The sequence below is a fragment of the Ranitomeya variabilis genome, chromosome 2 (assembly GCF_051348905.1).
Source record: "Ranitomeya variabilis isolate aRanVar5 chromosome 2, aRanVar5.hap1, whole genome shotgun sequence".
In the NCBI taxonomy this organism is placed as follows: Eukaryota; Metazoa; Chordata; class Amphibia; order Anura; family Dendrobatidae; genus Ranitomeya; species Ranitomeya variabilis.
In genome coordinates this window covers 345,680,505-345,698,591 of record NC_135233.1, presented here as the reverse complement: position 1 = coordinate 345,698,591, position 18,087 = coordinate 345,680,505, and positions in this window count along the sequence as shown.

The window sequence follows — 18,087 nt, the reverse complement described above, 5'->3', positions numbered from 1 at the left end:
AGAGGCCAAGGAGGACCGGAGAATATAGGAAGGACGGACCATAAAGAGTGACAACTGGGGAAAGAGCGTCTGCACTGCAATAGAGTTTGGGAGAATAGATTTTTTTTAAAACTACAAATCCCAGCGTGCATTGCAGAATTGCTGAGCGGCGGTCAGCTGTGGTCATAGAAATGCAAATAATAAAGGAATATAACATTTGTGTCCGGATTACCACAGAGTGTATGTGACACATAAAGTTATTTTGGAAAGAAAACAACAACCTGTGTGTGTGTATGCAGCATCTATGCAGAGCTGTATGTTACCATGGTAACAGATTACACATGGTCATAAAAGCTCCATCAGATTAAAATGAGGTTTTTTTTCTTCAATTTTCTACAAAAAGCAGCACTGCGCCAAATGCTGACATTAACCCATTAAGTACGCACTTTTTGTTGTTTTTGCGCTTTTGTTTGTTATTTTTCGTAGTTTTGAATGACACCGTTCAGTGCGGCGAAACAGTGAAAAAAAAATGCAATTCGGCCCTTATTTATTTATTTTTTTAGGTCTTGTTTTTACCATCCTTGACTTTTTTTCAACTGCATTAAAGGGGTTGTCCGCTCCGGTTATACTGAAGAGCTATCTTCAGAATAGATCATCAATATCAGATAAAGGGGTTGTCCGATATTGGAAAAAAAAAATCAGCCGATCATCAGTTTCCGGTCCGACAGATGTGATCAGTTGTAGAGCAGAACAACACGTCTCCGTCAACTGCATGATGGCCGCAGCGGGGTACTGAGGATCCGCCATTATTCAGTTGTATAGGGGCAGGCATGCAGTAGCCAACCACAGACACTACGCAGTCGGCAGAACCTTGCTGTGCAGTGGCACAACTGCGCAGATCTGGCCGGCACCTGGAAATTCTGATCGGCTGATTTTTCTAATATCGGACAACTACATACAAAATTGAAATTGTTAAAGGGGAATCTGTCAGTAGGATCGTTCCTCCTCAGCCGTCTATATGGACATGTAGGTCATAGGAAGCTGAATAAAACGATACCTTGATATCTGCGATCCGATGTCTTATTTCAGAGAAATCCAGGTTTTTCTTAATATGTAATTGAGCTGATAAGATCTCTGGGCCGGACATAGATCTCCACAATAATCCACCTCCAGAGATTATTGTAAATGGAAGGAGGCGTTACCAGTGTGAGACATGTAATGGCTGACAGTCTGCTCTCCTGTAAGAGTGATGGACTGTACTAACGCATTCCTACCCCTGAAGTCACCAATCGCGTCATGCAAATAGTGTTCTACGTCTTTTGTATATCTTGTGTGATATATTGTGATGTGATAATGTATAGGGGATGAGTAATGTTGAGATAATACATAAGGGTAACATGTATAGACTGTGATATGGTGATGTACAGTATAGGGTAAGAAATAGATTATGACTTAGGACATGAGATAAGGGCATCAGGCTTAGTACATACTGGTATAAAGTGCTAACTGTAGTTAGCTGGAGACATAGGATAAGATGCAGCTAATGTTTGGGACTAGCCCACAATGGGAAGGAGATAATGCTAGTATACATTAGACTACTTCCTGATAGATATGGAAGTGCAGTAACTGAGGTCACATAGAGGTGCAGTGTGCTGCTGGCGGCAGCGAGGATCTATTGTTCATGGCAGTGGGGGGCCTTACTAGATTCGCTTGTGGACTTTCCTGTAATGTCCGGAGCTCAGCGCTCAGTACAGGTGCAAAGAAGAATGCCTTATCCTCTGGTGTACAAGGGATGATGGACAGGGAACCGCAGGAAGGGAAGGTAATGGATCCCGGGTGTACTGTAGGACTGGGCAGGAAATCCTTGGGGGTGACAGGAACAGCAAACGAAGGGTTAGTCCAGGAGGAACGGAGAGTAATGCTGGAAAAGGATTGTGTTAAGGAAGCAACAAGCATTACATACAATCTGATGAACTTGAACTGTCCAGTAAACTGTTGTTTGTTATTACGAACTACGTGTCCCCTGAGTTATGTGCTGCGGCCCCACAAGATGGAGGCCTGGAGGCAGCGGAGGCCTGTAGGCTACATGTGAGTGTGATGCCGAGGCGATGTGAGCCAGCATCTTGGTCATGGCTATGGCCTGCGGTCACTTTACACTCCCCATCTACATGTCTTACACCAGTATCACCCCCTTTAATTTACAATAAGCTCTGGAGGGAGATTCTCAGGGAGATCTATGTCCGGCCCATAGATCTTACCATATAATTGAGAAAAAAACTACAAATTGATCTTCAATATATAGCCCCTTTAAGAAAACATATTTGTGTTATGGAAGGTAAAAAAAAAATGGAATTCCACCATTGTCTTATTTTTTACAGCCTTCCCTGTGCTGTAAAAATGATATGTAGCATTATGGTTTCAGTCAGCACAATTACAGCGATACCAAATTAATGTAGTTTTTGCTACGGTTCACTACTTTAACATAATGCAGACTTTTTTTATTGCCTTGTGTCACCATTTTATCACAGTTTTAATACTTCAGCCTTTTAGAGACAGATTTAACATTTTTTTCATTATGTTATGCATGTATGTACATTTTTATGAAAGTAATAGGAACAGGGGTTTTTTTGTACAATTTTAATTCTTGTTTTTTTTTGTTAATATTTTATTAACACATGGAAATCAGCTAATTTGGAGAATATGTTATCAGAGAAATTTGCTTCTTTCTCCTCCAGGATTGATTTTTCAATGTCAATTCTTGGATAAAATCTATATTCAATAAAGACATAATTTCACATTACTGAGATGACTGTTGGAGCTTATAAAATTCTATGAAGGAAACAGAAATTGTGCTGCAAATTTCTCCTGAAATGGCAATTTCAGTTTAAATCTATGGTATTGTCATTTCAGGAGAACTTGCAGCAGAATGTTTGTGTTGCCTCTAGTTCACCCCTCTTCCCAACACCTTAACATTTTATAAGCTGCAACTACAGCAATGGGAATATGTGTCTTCACTGAATACAGATTTTACCCCTGAGGGTTAGTGATCAGTCCTGGAGGAAAAAGAAGCAGATTTCTCTGATAAGATATATTACAAAGTTTCTTATTTTCATGTATATTATAGATTTTTTTTTTCAATCAGATCATTTCTTATCGTGAAAAGTATCAACATACGTTCACATTTTAATTTTGTTTTTAGAAACAAAACGAAAGAAAACCAAACACACAAATAAAAAAAAAACATAAGTCGTGTGTATTATTGATTTCTTAAATATAAATTAAAACAATGCTTAAGGGAAAAGGAAACGCCATTTTATGCAGTTGTATATATTTTATTACAAAAAATAAAAATATGAATATATAAATTACATAAAAAATAAGTATTTTTGAAAAACAATAATCTGTAATTACTTCTTTGTTTTCCTGCCTTGACAATTTAGAATCATATAGCACAATAAATATATTCTCATATAGCCACAGCATTGGGACATACGCTGTCATGCCTTGTCTGTAAAGCGACCGTCATAGTATCAGCACCAGAATTCTGCCATGTACTAATCCCATTACCCCCATACTGTGTAATCGTGCTCTGAATCTCTCCCTGTCCATCCTAAGGGTACTGTCACACAGTGCAATTTTGATCGCTACGACGGCACGATTCGTGACGTTGCAGCGTCGAATGATTATCGCTCCAGCGTCGTAGACTGCGGTCACACTTTGCAATCACGGCGCTGGAGCGATGCCGAAGTCCCCGGGTAACCAGGGTAAACATCGGGTTACTAAGCTCAGGGCCGCGCTTAGTAACCCGATGTTTACCGTGGATACCAGCGTAAAAGTAAAAAAAAAAAACCGTACATACTCACCATCTGATGTCCGTCAGGTCCCTTGCCGTCTGCTTCCTGCTGTGACTGAGTGCCGCCGTACAGTGAGAGCGCAGCACAGCAGTGACGTCACCGCTGTGCTCTGCTTTTACTTTACGGCCGGCCGGCGCTCACAGTCAGTGCGGGAAGCAGACGGCCAGGGACCTGACGGACATCAGAAGGTGAGTATGTACTGATTTTTTTTTACATTTACAATGGTAACCAGGGTAAATATCGGGTTACTAAGCACGGCTCTGCGCTTAGTAACCCGATGTTTACCCTGGTTACCAGGGGACTTCGGCATCGTTGGTCACTGGAGAGCTGTCTGTGTGACAGCTCTCCAGCGACCACACAGCGACGCTGCAGGGATCGGCATCATTGTCGATATCGCTGCAGCGTCGCTTAATGTGACGGTACCTTTATAGAGTTTGTCCAAAGTTGGGAAGTTAAATCTTTTTTTTACTTAGCTAAAGTGTTTTGTACTAGAAATATGATTTATAATTGACATTAATTAAACATTTAGTACCATTTGGATTAAGGGCTCTTTGTTTCTCTGCACATTGCTGGCTATAGAATGAGGTCACCTAAGAATCCATCAGTGAGCTCAACCTTTAATCTGTGGGTGTCCAACATTAGGGATAAATGATCAACATAATAAATGGGTTCTGGTTCCTAAGATGATCTCTAGTGATGCCTTAGTAACAGCGTAAATGTAGAGATGAAATCAAAATTATTCAACCCTCATTGCAAATTAGGTTTATTAGCAAAATTTGCAAACTGTCTGCAGCTATTTGTTTTGCTGACATTCAGGTCAGTAGTGTGACCTTTTAACTTTGAACTTGCAAACTCTTTTTCCATCTGTTAGTATAGGAACATTCAATGCAATCGCTATTTTTTGTATCCCTTTACTTGTTTGTGCAAGGTAACTGTGGAGACATGATGGTCAGTGGGTGCTCTCGTCCCCTGGCCTGGCTATCTATAGAATGACCGCATGGATCAGGGCTCATCCAACTGAACACTTGCGCTGCTTTGCCCGTGGGCAGAATACTACTCGCACAACATTGGGTGAGGTTAAAACAGTGTGGCAAAACTTTATTGAACCACCAACAGACAATAACACATAGTACAGTCCCAGCAAATGCACAAGATGGTGCAAATTACATTGTCTCACTCTTCCGCTGGCTCGCTGGTAATAAAGCTGCTGCAAATTTAGGGCTTCCAGGGCCAACTATCCCAACCAGTGGCACCCCACTTTTGATGGGCACCCATAGAGAAGAGGTATCAGCAAGCTTAGGAAGCTGACAGTCCTTTGTAGTAAGTGGCCAGGTGACCTGATTGTCCCAAGCTGGCTTCTCCAAACATTTCCATGGGACAAGTGACCTGGTTTTCCCAACATGGCTTCTCCAAACATCTCAATGGAGCAAAGTGACCTGATTGTCACAACCTGGCTTCTCCGAATGTCTCCATGGGTTCAATGATGGTCAATGGATCAGATCTGTACTTCTCCAGCTGGGGCCATGGTCTCTTAAGCTGGTATCTTGTAGAGTGTTTTAAATCTGTATTCCTCTGTTTGGAGCCATGGTGCTTTGGCTACTGTCATGTAAAGTCTTAAAATCTGTATTCCTCCATTTGGAGCCATGGTTACTTGGTTGCTGTTCCGTAGAGACTCCCTGCAGAAGGCTAGAGGTCCTTTTTATGCCCACATCTGTCCTTCAGGCCATCATCCACAGGTCAGGGGGAAGGTGGGATAGGGTCAAGTCTCATTGTTCGAGTATTCAAACAATCTACATAGTTTATCTGTGACGTCTGGAATGGATGTGAAAAGAGAGTGGACCCTCTGGGTAGCGGTACTGACGCACCCACGAACGAGCAAACCCGGGAGAGCCAACCCCTATACAGGGATCGTTAGGAGCAGGCCCAAGGGGGTCAAATACCGCAACAGCTGGCACCAAGAGGAACGGCTCAGGAAGATACTGGAGACGGAAGACGGGAGTGAAGAGGGAAAAACAAGCAGGACTGTTTGGAAAAGGGAAACAGGAACACAGAAACGGGTTACAGGAGACAGGGCTAGGAAACAGAGTGAGACAGGGGGATAACACAGGAAAGTAGCCTACGAGAGCAAAATAGTCAGGAGCGGACGAGGAGTCAGAACCGGACAAGGCCTAAACTGAGCACGAGTAGCACACAATAATCAGGCGCCTCCAATATGGAGGAGACGCCTGATATAGCCCGAGCAGTTACCTGATTGGAGGACCCAGGACCAGGGAGGACGCAGGAAGGGTTAAGAAGAGGAAGGAGCGCGCGCCCGCGACCTAAGGCGCATGCGTGGAGCAGATACGAGACAGAGGGAGGAAGAAGCATGAGCACCATGCCGGAACCCCCGAACAGCAGGAAGATGAACCGGGGAACCAGCGCGATGCCCGGAGCAGTGGGCGGAGACGAAGTGGGAGGACCCGACGGAGGAAGCATCCGCAGCAACAGTGGAGGCCGGTATGACATTATCATTCAATGTTTGCAGATCAACAAGCTGCATGGACTGATACAATGGGTAATCAATATATTAGGAAACATCAATTGTTCAATGACCCTGTTTCCCTGTCCTCTAAGGATAGCAGCACAATAAGCTACAACAAACATCAATTCAAGAATCAATGTTCAGGCTCATATGAACAGTGGCCTATGTCTCTTGACCTACTGGAAAATACGTCTGGCCTAACTAAAAATAAATGCTGTGTCATCACAGTAACTATCTCTTTTCTTTTCTCTTTTTGGACCACTCTCTTGGCAATCAGAGAATATTAGTGAACTAGAGGCCATTGCCCATGAGAAATGTGATAAGATTCCTGTGGAATGGTCCAAGAACTTGGCAGTGTTTCATGCTGGCAGCAGGTCACAACAGCCAAAATAAATGTAATAAATACTAAATATGCTTGACATAAAGGGGTTGAATATTTGTTTTAGTTGTTAAAGTGGTATGTTGAGTTGAATTTGGATAAACCATTTGTCATATTAGTTATTTTGAGCTACTTAAATTTTTTGTTTTCTTTACAAAGAGCAGACAGCTTTTACATTTTGCTAATAACTCTAATTTGTAATGAGGGTTTAATTATTTTAATTGCAGCTGTACAACTAAAAATGCTTGTCTGCTTCTGTATAAAAATGTGTGTCAAAAAGTGCCTGTGTGTAGTAGTATGAGTGTAAAATCATGCCTATAGAAATATGAATATGATGACGTGACATCATGTGTGGAAGTATGTGCATAAATGCATGCTTGTGTGTGTGTGGGAGTATGTGTGTAAAAGTGTGCCTGTGTGTGGGTGCATCTGTGTAAGAGCAGCAAGTGAAGGGGTATGCATGTAAAGGTGTCTCAGTGTGTGTAGAAGCATGCTTGTAATAATGTACATGTCTAGAAGTATGTGAGTAAAAGTTTTCTTGCATGTGTAGGATATGAAGGAGTATGTGTGCAAAACCGTGACTGCATGCATGGAAATAAGCATGGAAAAGTATGCCTGAGTGTGTAGGAGTACGTGTGTAAAAAAATGTTTACACGTGTAGTAGCATGCGTAGAAATGCAAAACTGTGTGTGTATACCGTAAGTGTAAATACATGTGTAGAAGCATGCATGTAAATGCATGCCTGTGTGTAAAGTGTGCCTGCATGTGTGATGTGTGGGTATATGTATGCAAAGGTATGCCTGTTTGCTGCGGCGGACACAGACAGCTTGGGGCCCCTGTGCAGAAAATGTGTCTGGGCCCCCCTCCTCTTAAGGCGACAAAGCTACATATAGATAGATAGATAGATAGATAGATAGATAGATAGACAGACACACATACATGTATATATTACATAGTCTCCTTTATTATGTATATTGCCGTCCCTTACATATTGGATTTTATGGATCCCTGTTTTTTATTACACACCATACTGTCTTGTTAGATATATAATGCAATTATGGCTGATGGAGCATGGGAAAGCTTCTTTTCTAAAGGAGGAGCTGATGGACTGGTCGGCTGGTCACCGGCTCCTCCATCAGTAGTCATTTTCAATCTAACAAGAGAGGGGACTATGTAATAAAAGAGGGCACTGTGAATAACAAAAATAACCAGAATACACTATGTAAGAGACAACACTGTACATAACAGCAGAGGAAGCTATATAATAAGGGAGGGCATCATATATAACTAGAGAGGATGGTACGTAATAAAGGACGGTGATATACATAACAAACGAGGAAACTATGTAACTAAGGATGGTGTTATACAGAATTAGTGAGTACACTATATACTAAGGGACTGTGCTATACATAAGTGAGTACACTATATACTAAGGGATTGTGCTATACATAAGTGAGTACACAATATACTAAGGGACTGTGCTATACATAATAAGTGAGTACACTTTATACTAAGGGACTGTATTAGACATAATAATCGATAATAACGTCTTCCTCCACCTCCCCCTGTTCCTAAATCCATTATAAATCTCCCTTCCGCCCATCCCAATCCCCCACACCCCTCATTGTTCTCCTCCCCCCTCATCCTATTATTGCCCTCTCCCCCACCCCATGATTGCCCTCTTCACCACTTCCATCAATTCTTTCTCCCTACCACCCCATTACTGCCCATTCAACCACCTCCATCATTGCCTCCTCCCCACCACCCTGTCATTGTCCTTTCCACTGTCACCATCATTGTCATGACCCCCATCACCCCCATCATTACCCATTCCATGACCTCCATAATTTCCTCCTCCCAGTCACCCCATCATTACCCATTCCACCACCTCCATCATTGCCTCCTCCCCACCACCCCATCATTGTCCTTTCCACTGTCATCATCATTGTCTTCTCCCCCATCATTACCCATTCCACTACCTTCATCATTTCCTCCTCCCCCACCATCCCCATCATTGCCCTTTCCACCACCACCATCATGGTCTTTTCCCCCACCACCCCATCATTCACCATTACACCACCTCCATCATTTCCTTCTCCCCACCACTCCCATTATTGCCCTTTCCACCACCGCCATCATTGCTTTCTCCCCCACCACCCCTATCATTGCCCTCTCCGTCAATCTAATCATTGCCTTCTGCCCCATCACCCCCATAATTCCCCTCTCTGCCAATCCAATCATTGCCTTCTGCCCCATCATTGTCCCCTCTGTCAATCCAATAATTGCCTTCTGCCCCATCACACCCATCATTGCCCTCTCCGTCATCCCAATCATTGCCTTCTGCCCCATCACCCCATCATTCCCCTCTCCTCCACCTACACACACACAGCACCATTCACCTTTCTACATACACACACAGAGACACACACAGCACCATTCACATCTCTCTGCATACACATACACACACACAGACTGACACAGCACCATTCACCTCTCTGCACACACACACACACACACACAGCACCATTCACCTCTCTACATACACGCACACAGACACACACAGCACCATCCACCTCTCTACATACACATACACCACACAGACAGACACACACAGCACCATTCACCTCTCTGCATATACACACATCTATACACACACACCTCACCTCTGCGCACGATATCCTGAAGCCGCACCATCGCTGGCAGCTTCCTGTCTCACACAGCTGCGGTGCTCAATGATGATGTCATTCAGCCGCTGCTGTGTGAGACAGGAAGTGCGGCCAGGAAGCAGGATGGATCCATTCCCTGCACCTCCGCTCCGCTGACATTTTCTCTTGCAGGCAGCGGAGCTGCAAGGATTGCTCCCTACCTGCTGCACATGAGGGCAATCTGGTCAGTGGCCCCCTGAAGCCTCGGGGCTGGATAAACTGGCCAGATTGCCCTCATTATTAGCCGGCCTGCAGGGCCCCCCCGGAGCCTCCGGGCCCCGATGCAGCCGGTTGAACCGGCGGTATGTCCGCCCATGCCTGCTTGCGTACAGAGTGTAAAAATGTGCCTATAGGAGTTTGAGAATAAAAAAAGGAAGTGTCTACGTAAAAGTATGAGTAAGATTATGCAAGTAAAGATTTTTCCTGCAGGTGTAGAAGTATGTGTATAATAGTGTAATTACATGCGTATATGTGTAAAGGTGTGACCACGTGGTTAAGATATATAAGTCTCGTTGCATGTGTAGCAGTATATGTGTGAAGGTGTGCCCTAGTGGGTAAGGTATGTAAGTGTGGCGGCATGTGTAGAAGTTTATGTGTAAAGGTGTGCCATCGTGGAATGTAAGTGTGGCTGCATGTGTAGAAGTATATGTGTAAAGGTGTGCCCTTGTGGTTAAGGTATGTAAGTGTGGCTGCATGTGTAGAAGTAGATGTGTAAAGGTGTGCCTGTGTGGTTAAGGTATGTAAGTGTGGCTGCATGTGTAGAAGTAGATGTGTAAAGGTGTGCCTGCGTGGTTAAGGTATGTAAGTGTGGCTGCATGTGTAAAAGTATATGTGTAAAGGTGTGCCTGTGTGGTTAAGGTATGTAAGCGTGGCTGCACATGTAGAAGTATATGTGTAAAGGTGTGCCTGCGTGGTTAAGGTATGTAAGTGTGGCTGCATGTGTAGAAGTAGATGTGTAAAGGTGTGCCTGCGTGGTTAAGGTATGTAAGTGTGGCTGCACGTGTAGAAGTATATGTGTAAAGGTGTGCCTGCGTGGTTAAGGTATGTAAGTGTGGCTGCAAGTGTAGCAGTAGATGTGTAAAGGTGTGCCTGCATGGTTAAGGTATGTAAGTGTGGCTGCACGTGTAGAAGTAGATGTGTAAAGGTGTGCCTGTGTGGTTAAGGCATGTAAGCGTGGCTGCATGTGTAGAAGTAGATGTGTAAAGGTGTGCCTGTGTGGTTAAGGCATGTAAGTGTGGCTGCATGTGTAGAAGTAGATGTGTAAAGGTGTGCCTGTGTGGTTAAGGTATGTAAGCATGGCTGCACATGTAGAAGTATATGTGTAAAGGTGTGCCTGCGTGGTTAAGGTATGTAAGTGTGGCTGCATGTGTAAAAGTATATGTGTAAAGGTGTGCCTGTGTGGTTAAGGCATGTAAGTGTGGCTGCATGTGTAGAAGTAGATGTGTAAAGGTGTGCCTGTGTGGTTAAGGTATGTAAGCGTGGCTGCACATGTAGAAGTAGATGTGTAAAGGTGTGCCTGCGTGGTTAAGGTATGTAAGTGTGGCTGCATGTGTAAAAGTATATGTGTAAAGGTGTGCCTGTGTGGTTAAGGTATGTAAGTGTGGCTGTATGGGTAGCAGATCTGTAAAGGTGTGCCTGTGTGGTTAAGGCATGTAAGCGTGGCTGCATGTGTAGAAGTAGATGTGTAAAGGTGTGCCTGCGTGGTTAAGGTATGTAAGTGTGGCTGTATGTGTAGCAGTAGATGTGTAAAGGTGTGCCTGTGTGGTTAAGGTATGTAAGTGTGGCTGCATGTGTAGAAGTAGATGTGTAAAGGTGTGCCTGTGTGGTTAAGGTATGTAAGTGTGGCTGCACGTGTAGATGTATATGTGTAAAGGTGTGCCTGTGTGGTTAAGGTATGTATGCGTGGCTGCATGTGTAGAAGTATATGTGTAAAGGTGTGCCTGCGTGGAATGTAAGTGTGGCTGCATGTGTAGAAGTATATGTGTAAAGGTGTGCCTGTGTGGTTAAGGTATGTAAGTGTGGCTGCCCGTGTATAAATATATGTGTAAAGGTGTGCCTGCGTGGTTAAGGTATGTAAGTGTGGCTGCATGTGTAGAAGTAGATGTGTAAAGGTGTGCCTGCGTGGTTAAGGTATGTAAGTGTGGCTGCAAGTGTAGCAGTAGATGTGTAAAGGTGTGCCTGCATGGTTAAGGTATGTAAGTGTGGCTGCACGTGTAGAAGTAGATGTGTAAAGGTGTGCCTGTGTGGTTAAGGCATGTAAGCGTGGCTGCATGTGTAGAAGTAGATGTGTAAAGGTGTGCCTGTGTGGTTAAGGCATGTAAGTGTGGCTGCATGTGTAGAAGTAGATGTGTAAAGGTGTGCCTGTGTGGTTAAGGTATGTAAGCATGGCTGCACATGTAGAAGTATATGTGTAAAGGTGTGCCTGCGTGGTTAAGGTATGTAAGTGTGGCTGCATGTGTAAAAGTATATGTGTAAAGGTGTGCCTGTGTGGTTAAGGCATGTAAGTGTGGCTGCATGTGTAGAAGTAGATGTGTAAAGGTGTGCCTGTGTGGTTAAGGTATGTAAGCGTGGCTGCACATGTAGAAGTAGATGTGTAAAGGTGTGCCTGCGTGGTTAAGGTATGTAAGTGTGGCTGCATGTGTAAAAGTATATGTGTAAAGGTGTGCCTGTGTGGTTAAGGTATGTAAGTGTGGCTGTATGTGTAGCAGTAGATGTGTAAAGGTGTGCCTGTGTGGTTAAGGCATGTAAGCGTGGCTGCATGTGTAGAAGTAGATGTGTAAAGGTGTGCCTGCGTGGTTAAGGTATGTAAGTGTGGCTGTATGTGTAGCAGTAGATGTGTAAAGGTGTGCCTGTGTGGTTAAGGTATGTAAGTGTGGCTGCATGTGTAGAAGTAGATGTGTAAAGGTGTGCCTGTGTGGTTAAGGTATGTAAGTGTGGCTGCACGTGTAGAAGTATATGTGTAAAGGTGTGCCTGTGTGGTTAAGGTATGTATGCGTGGCTGCATGTGTAGAAGTATATGTGTAAAGGTGTGCCTGCGTGGAATGTAAGTGTGGCTGCATGTGTAGAAGTATATGTGTAAAGGTGTGCCTGTGTGGTTAAGGTATGTAAGTGTGGCTGCCCGTGTATAAATATATGTGTAAAGGTGTGCCTGCGTGGTTAAGGTATGTAAGTGTGGCTGCATGTGTAGAAGTAGATGTGTAAAGGTGTGCCTGCGTGGTTAAGGTATGTAAGTGTGGCTGCAAGTGTAGCAGTAGATGTGTAAAGGTGTGCCTTCATGGTTAAGGTATGTAAGTGTGGCTGCACGTGTAGAAGTAGATGTGTAAAGGTGTGCCTGTGTGGTTAAGGCATGTAAGCGTGGCTGCATGTGTAGAAGTAGATGTGTAAAGGTGTGCCTGTGTGGTTAAGGCATGTAAGTGTGGCTGCATGTGTAGAAGTAGATGTGTAAAGGTGTGCCTGTGTGGTTAAGGTATGTAAGCATGGCTGCACATGTAGAAGTATATGTGTAAAGGTGTGCCTGCGTGGTTAAGGTATGTAAGTGTGGCTGCATGTGTAAAAGTATATGTGTAAAGGTGTGCCTGTGTGGTTAAGGCATGTAAGTGTGGCTGCATGTGTAGAAGTAGATGTGTAAAGGTGTGCCTGTGTGGTTAAGGTATGTAAGTGTGGCTGCATGTGTAGAAGTAGATGTGTAAAGGTGTGCCTGTGTGGTTAAGGTATGTAAGTGTGGCTGTATGTGTAGCAGTAGATGTGTAAAGGTGTGCCTGTGTGGTTAAAGTATGTAAGTGTGGCTGCCCGTGTATAAATATATGTGTAAAGGTGTGCCTGCGTGGTTAAGGTATGTAAGTGTGGCTGCACATGTAGAAGTAGATGTGTAAAGGTGTGCCTGCGTGGTTAAGGTATGTAAGTGTGGCTGCATGTGTAAAAGTATATGTGTAAAGGTGTGCCTGTGTGGTTAAGGTATGTAAGTGTGGCTGTATGTGTAGCAGTAGATGTGTAAAGGTGTGCCTGTGTGGTTAAGGCATGTAAGTGTGGCTGTATGTGTAGCAGTAGATGTGTAAAGGTGTGCCTGTGTGGTTAAGGCATGTAAGCGTGGCTGCATGTGTAGAAGTAGATGTGTAAAGGTGTGCCTGCGTGGTTAAGGTATGTAAGTGTGGCTGTATGTGTAGCAGTAGATGTGTAAAGGTGTGCCTGTGTGGTTAAGGTATGTAAGTGTGGCTGCACGTGTAGAAGTATATGTGTAAAGGTGTGCCTGCGTGGTTAAGGTATGTAAGTGTGGCTGCATGTGTAGAAGTAGATGTGTAAAGGTGTGCCTGCGTGGTTAAGGTATGTAAGTGTGGCTGCATGTGTAGAAGTAGATGTGTAAAGGTGTGCCTGCGTGGTTAAGGTATGTAAGTGTGGCTGCATGTGTAGAAGTAGATGTGTAAAGGTGTGCCTGTGTGGTTAAGGTATGTAAGTGTGGCTGCAAGTGTAGCAGTAGATGTGTAAAGGTGTGCCTGTGTGGTTAAGGTATGTAAGTGTGGCTGCAAGTGTAGCAGTAGATGTGTAAAGGTGTGCCTTCATGGTTAAGGTATGTAAGTGTGGCTGCACGTGTAGAAGTAGATGTGTAAAGGTGTGCCTGTGTGGTTAAGGCATGTAAGCGTGGCTGCATGTGTAGAAGTAGATGTGTAAAGGTGTGCCTGTGTGGTTAAGGCATGTAAGTGTGGCTGCATGTGTAGAAGTAGATGTGTAAAGGTGTGCCTGTGTGGTTAAGATATGTAAGCATGGCTGCACATGTAGAAGTATATGTGTAAAGGTGTGCCTGCGTGGTTAAGGTATGTAAGTGTGGCTGCATGTGTAAAAGTATATGTGTAAAGGTGTGCCTGTGTGGTTAAGGCATGTAAGTGTGGCTGCATGTGTAGAAGTAGATGTGTAAAGGTGTGCCTGTGTGGTTAAGGTATGTAAGTGTGGCTGCATGTGTAGAAGTAGATGTGTAAAGGTGTGCCTGTGTGGTTAAGGTATGTAAGTGTGGCTGTATGTGTAGCAGTAGATGTGTAAAGGTGTGCCTGTGTGGTTAAGGTATGTAAGTGTGGCTGCCCGTGTATAAATATATGTGTAAAGGTGTGCCTGCGTGGTTAAGGTATGTAAGTGTGGCTGCACATGTAGAAGTAGATGTGTAAAGGTGTGCCTGCGTGGTTAAGGTATGTAAGTGTGGCTGCATGTGTAAAAGTATATGTGTAAAGGTGTGCCTGTGTGGTTAAGGTATGTAAGTGTGGCTGTATGTGTAGCAGTAGATGTGTAAAGGTGTGCCTGTGTGGTTAAGGCATGTAAGTGTGGCTGTATGTGTAGAAGTATATGTGTAAAGGTGTGCCTGCGTGGTTAAGGTATGTAAGTGTGGCTGCATGTGTAGAAGTAGATGTGTAAAGGTGTGCCTGCGTGGTTAAGGTATGTAAGTGTGGCTGCATGTGTAGAAGTAGATGTGTAAAGGTGTGCCTGCGTGGTTAAGGTATGTAAGTGTGGCTGCATGTGTAGAAGTAGATGTGTAAAGGTGTGCCTGTGTGGTTAAGGTATGTAAGTGTGGCTGCAAGTGTAGCAGTAGATGTGTAAAGGTGTGCCTGTGTGGTTAAGGTATGTAAGTGTGGCTGCAAGTGTAGCAGTAGATGTGTAAAGGTGTGCCTTCATGGTTAAGGTATGTAAGTGTGGCTGCACGTGTAGAAGTAGATGTGTAAAGGTGTGCCTGTGTGGTTAAGGCATGTAAGCGTGGCTGCATGTGTAGAAGTAGATGTGTAAAGGTGTGCCTGTGTGGTTAAGGCATGTAAGTGTGGCTGCATGTGTAGAAGTAGATGTGTAAAGGTGTGCCTGTGTGGTTAAGATATGTAAGCATGGCTGCACATGTAGAAGTATATGTGTAAAGGTGTGCCTGCGTGGTTAAGGTATGTAAGTGTGGCTGCATGTGTAAAAGTATATGTGTAAAGGTGTGCCTGTGTGGTTAAGGCATGTAAGTGTGGCTGCATGTGTAGAAGTAGATGTGTAAAGGTGTGCCTGTGTGGTTAAGGTATGTAAGTGTGGCTGCATGTGTAGAAGTAGATGTGTAAAGGTGTGCCTGTGTGGTTAAGGTATGTAAGTGTGGCTGTATGTGTAGCAGTAGATGTGTAAAGGTGTGCCTGTGTGGTTAAGGTATGTAAGTGTGGCTGCCCGTGTATAAATATATGTGTAAAGGTGTGCCTGCGTGGTTAAGGTATGTAAGTGTGGCTGCACATGTAGAAGTAGATGTGTAAAGGTGTGCCTGCGTGGTTAAGGTATGTAAGTGTGGCTGCATGTGTAAAAGTATATGTGTAAAGGTGTGCCTGTGTGGTTAAGGTATGTAAGTGTGGCTGTATGTGTAGCAGTAGATGTGTAAAGGTGTGCCTGTGTGGTTAAGGCATGTAAGTGTGGCTGTATGTGTAGCAGTAGATGTGTAAAGGTGTGCCTGTGTGGTTAAGGCATGTAAGCGTGGCTGCATGTGTAGAAGTAGATGTGTAAAGGTGTGCCTGCGTGGTTAAGGTATGTAAGTGTGGCTGTATGTGTAGCAGTAGATGTGTAAAGGTGTGCCTGTGTGGTTAAGGTATGTAAGTGTGGCTGCACGTGTAGAAGTATATGTGTAAAGGTGTGCCTGCGTGGTTAAGGTATGTAAAGGTACCTTCACACGAAGCGACGCTGCAGCGATAGCGACAACGATGTCGATCGCTGCAGCGTCGCTGTTTGGTCGCTGGAGAGCTGTCACACAGACCGCTCTCCAGCGATCAACGATGCCGAGGTCCCCTGGTAACCAGGGTAAACATCGGGTAACTAAGCGCAGGGCCGCGCTTAGTAACCCGATGTTTACCCTGGTTACCAGCGTAAAATGTAAAAAAAACAAACAGCACATACTTACATTCACGTCCCCCTGCGTCCACTTCCTGACTGACTGAGCGCCGTACAGTGAGAGCAGAGCGGTGACGTCACCGCTGTGCTGCTTTCACTTTCACTTTGCGGTGCTGAGTCAGAGGAGGAAGCAGACTGCAGGGGACGCAATGTGAGTATGTGCTGTTTGTTTTTTTTACATTTTACGCTAGTAACCAGGGTAAACATCGGGTTACTAAGCGCGGCCCCGCGCTTAGTTACCCGATGTTTACCCTGGTTACCAGTGTAAAACATCGCTGGTATCGTTGCTTTTGGTGTCAAACACAACGATACACAGCGATCGGACGACCAAATAAAGTTCTGGACTTTATTCAGCGACCAGCGACATCACAGCAGGATCCTGATCGCTGCTGCGTGTCAAACTAAACGATATCGCTAGCGAGGACGCTGCAACGTCACGGATCGCTAGCGATATCGTTATAATGTCGTTTCGTGTGAAGGTACCTTAAGTGTGGCTGCATGTGTAGAAGTAGATGTGTAAAGGTGTGCCTGCGTGGTTAAGGTATGTAAGTGTGGCTGCATGTGTAGAAGTAGATGTGTAAAGGTGTGCCTGCGTGGTTAAGGTATGTAAGTGTGGCTGCATGTGTAGAAGTAGATGTGTAAAGGTGTGCCTGCGTGGTTAAGGTATGTAAGTGTGGCTGCATGTGTAGAAGTAGATGTGTAAAGGTGTGCCTGTGTGGTTAAGGTATGTAAGTGTGGCTGCAAGTGTAGCAGTAGATGTGTAAAGGTGTGCCTGCATGGTTAAGGTATGTAAGTGTGGCTGCACGTGTAGAAGTAGATGTGTAAAGGTGTGCCTGTGTGGTTAAGGTATGTAAGTGTGGCTGCATGTGTAGAAGTATATGTAAGTCACTGCCTGTGTGTGACATTATGTACAGTACATAAAGGCTTTCCTGCTATGTGAGAGTATGTGTGTAAAATCATGCCTGCATGTATGGAGGTGTGAGTGTGAAAGTGTGTCTATATGTAGCAATGCAAGTGTGAGTGTGAAAGTGTAGTATGTGTGTAAATGTGTCTACATATATGTAGAAGTATGTGTGTAAAGTGTGCATGTATGTGTAGGACTTTGACTGGAGGACATTTCTTGCGGTGGAGAACAGCAGCTGAAAATTATGCCAAATTCATGAAGAGGTGTACGCCTTTTAATGAATTTGTCACATCTTTCTCCAGTTCACTGTCCATCATGACTGGCATGCAAAGCATTGAATCAAGACTTAACCACTATACTCTGGGTCTCTCAATGGGGCAGCGCCTACTTGAACATCTGGTTGAGTGTAGGAAAGCTTGGATATGGATGGGAATTCGATTGAAAAATTGTGGTATCTTCTACCATGTGTTGTTTTATGGAAGTGTCCTTTAATTTAGTAAATCACAGTCTATAAAACTATATGAGCCATCTTTAGTATATGGCAGAGCAAGGACTGAACACTTCTTCTTCACTTCAGTGATTGGTGGAAGTCTCAGCATCCGGACCTTCAATGATCAAAACTTCTGACATATCATTTACTCTTTAATTAAATCTATCTGTGGGAATTAAGCATTCAAAAAGTTTTCAGCATTGTTAACATGTGATAAAGGGATTTCAATGTCTTGCATTTTGTGGTTCTCCTTTGATGTTCTCCCTCCTGTGTTTCATCGCTGACATAACCTGCTAAGCCTCTGCCAATATGATATGAACCATATGATTTTACTGATATAATTTGCCTAATGTCTACTTCATGGAAAAAAATGCAAGTA